This window comes from Triticum aestivum, chromosome 4A (genome assembly GCF_018294505.1).
Source record: "Triticum aestivum cultivar Chinese Spring chromosome 4A, IWGSC CS RefSeq v2.1, whole genome shotgun sequence".
Lineage (NCBI taxonomy): Eukaryota > Viridiplantae > Streptophyta > Magnoliopsida > Poales > Poaceae > Triticum > Triticum aestivum.
In genome coordinates, this window is record NC_057803.1 from 613,303,203 (window position 1) to 613,309,101 (window position 5,899).

Genomic DNA, 5,899 nt, shown 5'->3' on the forward strand with positions numbered 1-5,899 from the left:
AATCCCAATCGCGTAAGGAAAAAAAAAACTTTGAACTCCTTCGATGTTCGCTCGCTGTCGACATTGCTCGCGTTCGCCGCAGCCGTGAAACTGAGCTTCGCAGCGAGAGGGAGGGTGACTCTCGCTACCATGTCCACACCTCCGCTGTGAAACCTAGCTGTTCAACCTAACAGGTTGAGGTTGATTGAACTTGAAGTCTGAAGTTTATACTAGAAGCTAAGTTTCAGTCTTTCAGACCAAGAGGAGATGAACTAGTGTTGTAAATTACAAAACTGAGTGTGGTAAAACAGATTGAGATTTGAGATGGTGTTGTTTGTTATGATTTCATTTTGCCATCCAAATTTGTTCATGTACAAATAGCAGCTAGAAGCTTATTCTCAACGTCGTGGTGCAGCCGGCCATGGCCGTGTCCTGTGAAGCCCAGGTGTGCAGTCGTCATGATTATAGGCCGTAACATGTTTTTTCTATTCTCGAGGTGATTGGGCTGCTTATGGGCCGTGCAACCAACCCTGCCGATTCTAAGCAAAAATTGCCTGTGCATTGCTACAGAAAAAAAAAATCCTTACACGACCAATCCGTGATGCCACTTCTCTTTGCAATCATCATCAATGGTGGTCATATTCACCACCTATTTACGATGAACTTGGATCAACCCCAAGGCAACAAGCTTGGTCATCAGCACACTAGTTTCGCGACCCCTCCCCGCACCGCCCTGTATCTGCGGGCTTGTAATGATGGTGCGTGTCAGACTCATCTACACTTCATCATATATCATCTTCGAACTCTTCCTCACCATCTTAAAAAGTATATCAAATATAACAACTCAACAAAATATGACACTATATACCATCTCGTCTACAAACATCCCTACGGCCTACATTATAAGGAAGTGGCAAGAGCAAATATGACACTACTCCATCCAAGTTGAGGTTTCCATCCCATGTCTACATAACTCCATTTACTCACCGTAGTGCATATTTTCTCAGGCCAAGACGCAAACCACAATAGCAAATGTCATTATTGGATTGGTCACACAAGCCAACATTCAGTTGAGACTCGGGTCTCCATCCAACGACACATTTCTCAAGTTCATCCATTTACTCCATGCGATTGGATATTCTCGCAGAATTGCAAACAAGTCAATACACACCCGAGAAGACTGGCCACACAAGCAAGCGCCGGCCACCGGGCTTCAAGTGCTACATTACTAGTCGCTGTCGCTATCGCCGTCTGAGCAAGGATAGTCAATACAAGTGCTACTACCGCCGCCGTATGCTTGGCTGCTTGGGTGAATAACAGGCTGGTAGTTTTCACAGCCATAGCAATGCCCTGCAACGTTGATAGAACAAATAGAGTTAGACACGTATCAATATGAGATTGCGATTAAGGCATATGTGTGAACAAGACAACTGATTGCACCTGATGCAAAACTCACGATCAAAAAGCAAACATGGCCATAATCAGGAAAGAAACAATAGGAATAACTGACAAGAAAGCCAACAAGGTACCTGCGTCATTTTCCCCAACTATACAGCACATAATCACATCATTCTCACTCCGAAAATTCAGGTGGACTTCAGAGAAGAATAGCTTGGTACTGTCGGCATCAGCAGAATGTTGCTCCTCAGGCTGCTTAGCTGTGAAGTTATAATGGGCGCCGGCCCCTCCAAACTCATAAAATATAGATATCACTTTTACCTTCACCAGTTCAAACTGAAAAAATATTAAAAAATGTAAAGACACGTTTAAAATGGATAATCAGGCTGAAAAACCATCCCAATTGTCACGACCTCACATACTCGGAGATAAGAGAGAAAGAGAGAGGAAGACCTTGGTGTTGTTGGCTCTGTTGTATTTACGCAAGGCCACCTCCGCATGGTAGCGTGCGTCCTTTTGTTTGGTCGCGACTCTTCTTTCACGGAGCGCATTCCTCACCTCCGGAGGCTTTCTCTTTCGCATTACAACTGGAATTCCGACGGTAGCCCGGTCCAAGTCACTCGTAAATCTGGGCAGGGGCAAAGGCTGAAACCTCGAAGCATGTTCCTCCATGTTGATACCTTCAGGAGTGCTCCTCTCCATGGACATCCAACCAGCTCGACTCCTGATTCAGTAATGTGAACTGATTGTTATAAAAAAAAATCGCAAGTACCATGCCATAATGTGAGAAATAGTAACTGTATCATTTACCCAGTTGCTTTTCTTTCATGATGAAGATGCATGCAGAGTTATAGAAACATGATTAAAAACTCATCGAGTTTGAATTAAAATTTGACAGATTTACCGATTTGATTTTCTTTTATGATGATGAAGGTGCATGCAGAATTCTTGAAACATGTTTAAAGAGTTGACGAGAGTGTTTGGAATTAAAATTTGACATGATGAAATTGAACAGCTGTCAGGTGGGGATGCCGGATATAAACGGCTGCATGGCAGAAACGGGGTAGAACTACTTGACGTAACACAATGAGAGCAAAACATGCGGTTGCAATATTAATTTTATTGAACGGATTGCTGAGTGTTTCAGCACATTTCTAAGCCCGTCACAGATGCAGCTTGCAGTGTAGAATGTTAACGGGAGTTGTGTTAACCATTTTCCAGCGAAAACAGTTTGAAACATAAACAAAAAATGGACGACTTAGTACTAGGAACCAGAGGATTTGAGAATGCCAAATGAAGATGCACAGTGGTGTTAAACAGATAGCAATCCAAAAAAAAAAGTTAGGAGTGTTCAACTTGCATACCTCCCTTTTGAAGCGGCGCATGAGACGGCAACTTGATGGCGATGTTGCTTTGTCTCCTGTGGCTTGGCATTCAAATTCTCTTTAAACCTGAACCAGAACATATGACTTAAATAGAATTAAAGTAAAATGAACTCTCATTACTATTCCCATTTCAGTAAATTTTAGAAGTAGAAAATATTTTTGGACCCGATAGCATTGCTGCACTTTTCAGTACAATTCTTAGCCCATCACTGATAACACCCAGCAGTGTAGAATGTTATTTTTTTTCTTTTGAAAAAAATGAAATTCGGCTAACCATCTGGAACGGGAGGAATTGTGCTGCCCATTTTTTAGGCAAAGCACAGTTTGGAATATAAACAAAAATGGACAAGTTAACAATGGGAACCAGAGTATGTACACTTAAGAATGCCGGATGACCATGCACAGTGGTGTTGAACATAGAGCAACCCAGAAAAAAAAGTGAAGATTTAGGAGTTTTACCTTGCATATCTCCCCTTTGAAGCGGCACGTGAAACTTGGACTTGGTGTTGCTTTGGCTCCTCCTCTGGGAAGGCATTCCCCTTATACCTTGAACCACACCATATGATTGATTCAGCATCACAGTAAAATGAAGCAGAGTCGTCAACACAGTCTATTATATAATAATCTAATTTCAGCAACTCCCAGAATCGTAATAATTTGTTGTCACCTTCTCAGATAAATTACTAGTTTCAGCAAAGCTTTAGAACCATAAGAATTTGTTCTCAAATACATTTCCAATTTCAGCAAATTTAGAATCACAAGAATTTTGTTCCCGTAGACATGTGTTCTTTAGATTCGTTTCCAATTTCAGCACATTTTGGAAGAGAAATAATTTGTTCACAAAACAGATACACGTGGTGGCCTAGTTCAGAAATGAATCAAACAGGATTAGAGCAAATTGATATATCAAACAGGATCAGGATTAGGCACCGCCAGTTAGGGGTCCTTGACGTACATAGCAGGCAGCGGATCGAGGGGAGGAGGAGGGAGGCGCGTCGGGGGGACGGCGAGTGGGCGGTTAGGGGATCCGCAGGATGCGTCTGGGGACGCCATGCGAGGCGGCTCCCTCGCCCGCCGTGCCAGAACCGGCAGCCGCGCGGTCGTCCAGATCTAGCTGGGACAGGCAGGGGTGAGAGCCGCACCGCCAGCGGTCATGGAGTGGGGAGGGGAGCGGGATGAAGCAGTCGTCCACGGACATGGTGGGTCACGGCGTGCCGGCGAGGCGACGCCGGAGGCGGAGGAGGGCGGCGAGCGAGGGTTTAATTTGGGGAATTTGGGAGGGGTCCGCCGGAGCCGTGCTTCGACTACTGCTCTGTTTTATCTGGGAATTTGGGGAAGAAGGCTGGCTACTCTGCGCCGGTCGACCGGGCGCGAGTATTTCCGGTCCACTTTTCCACCGTGCGATTAACAGGCTAGTGAGGTTGGATTTGCGCCCGGCAACATCCTTTACATCGTGTTTTTTTTTTGACAAAACTGTAAGAAAGGCCTATATACTGTATAATTGATATAACAAATCCTAATTGCAAGTACCACGTGCTGAACATGAGTCTTAGTCTGCTCCGTGTTGTGCGCCCCCCTCATCTCAAAGCATGGCCGTGCACAATCAAAGGCAAAATAGAAGCAAAAAGGGTAGAGTTGGGTAGATGGAGTGATGAGTTAGCCGAGGAGTGCAATAAAAAGGAATGAAGCTCAAGGTGTGCACGATCTTCATACCGCAAAGGGGGAGGGAGGGCAAGATGACAGTGGTGTTTGTTGAGTCAGGCATGATTGAAGCATTTTCACAATTTTACTATTAGCAATGCACGAGCGTCGAGCTAGATTATACGTGCATTAGAGCATGAATATACCAAGTCTTCCTCCCCTTCCACTGCATTCCCCTTCACCTCCTCTCATACATTGGATCATGAGTTCATTGTGTTTGTTTATGACCATTTTATCTTTAAAATGATTTCTTTATTTCACTTGTGCGAAGCGGTATCTCTCTGCATTGCACTGTGCATGGCCCTACTGGTGTGGGAGCTTCTAGCAATGGGTTTGACCGGCCGCACCATTGCTTCGCAATTCGTAAATTCATTGGATTCTTTCCAATTTTGTAAGCTTTAGATTCTGAAACTTGATGAATTTCTACCACGTTTTAGTAGTTGAAGCTCAGTAAAGTTTTAAAAACATGTCAAAACATATTTAAAGTGATCTTATTTGAACCCTCGACACAGGAAATACGAATATGCAAACGGAACTTTAATTAGACTTTCGACTCAAAAGATATATAGTGAATTCAAATTTATAAAATCCAAAAGAAAAAAAGGTCTCGGTGCCCCGGCAAGGATTTTTTTATTTTTTTACATTGAAATGCAGGTAAGCTTGAGGATCACGACAGCAACTAGGGCCGGGGATAACAGTCCACATTACAACAATTTGGGGGAGACTAGGCGGCAGTGTAGCAAGGCAGCCAAGCCATGTATTCGCCACCCCACGCAGCGCGACGGGGAGGGGCAAAATTTCGTGTTTTGATCCTTTTTTAAAAGTTAATCGAGATCTGACCCTAGTTTGTAAAAATTTCGGGATCTGACGCTTGTACTACCCGTCAGGGTTCATGGCAGTAGGGTGTAACAGCCTACCGCCAGGGACCTTGACGGTAGGAAACATCCCTACCGCCAAACATCACTGAGTTTCATACTTAGGAAAAAATTACGGTAAGGCATGCAACCCTATCGCCAAAGGACCGTGATGATAGACTGTCATAAACTACCGCCATGAACCTTGGCGATTAGAAAATGTTCAGATCCCAAATTTTTTGCAAAACAAGATCAGATCTCGATCAAGTTTCGCAAAATGGTCAATACTATAAATTTAGCCATGTGGAGGCATAGGCGCAACGGAACTTTTACGCACGACAATCTTTACACGATCCACCGCCCCACGCGATTTTTTGTCAAAAAAGACCACATACGATTTCATATTGACAAAAAAGACCATCTACGCACCGTATTAACAAAAAAGACCACTTACGTCATGGCGGCAGGGCCGGCAACCGACACATGGCACTTGCCGCCACAGGCGCTGGCGGCGGGACCTGCCGCCGTGGGCGGTGGCGGCAGCCCAAGTATATAACCGGTTGAGCAAGTAACGGAACAAGA

At 44.4% G+C, this 5,899-nt stretch overlaps 1 pseudogene; it reads right to left on the bottom strand.

The window, feature by feature from the left end:
- Positions 1-797: 797 nt before the first annotated feature.
- LOC123087571 (uncharacterized) lies at positions 798-4,104 on the bottom strand (annotated as a pseudogene).
- Between the last annotated feature and the right edge of the window lie 1,795 nt (positions 4,105-5,899).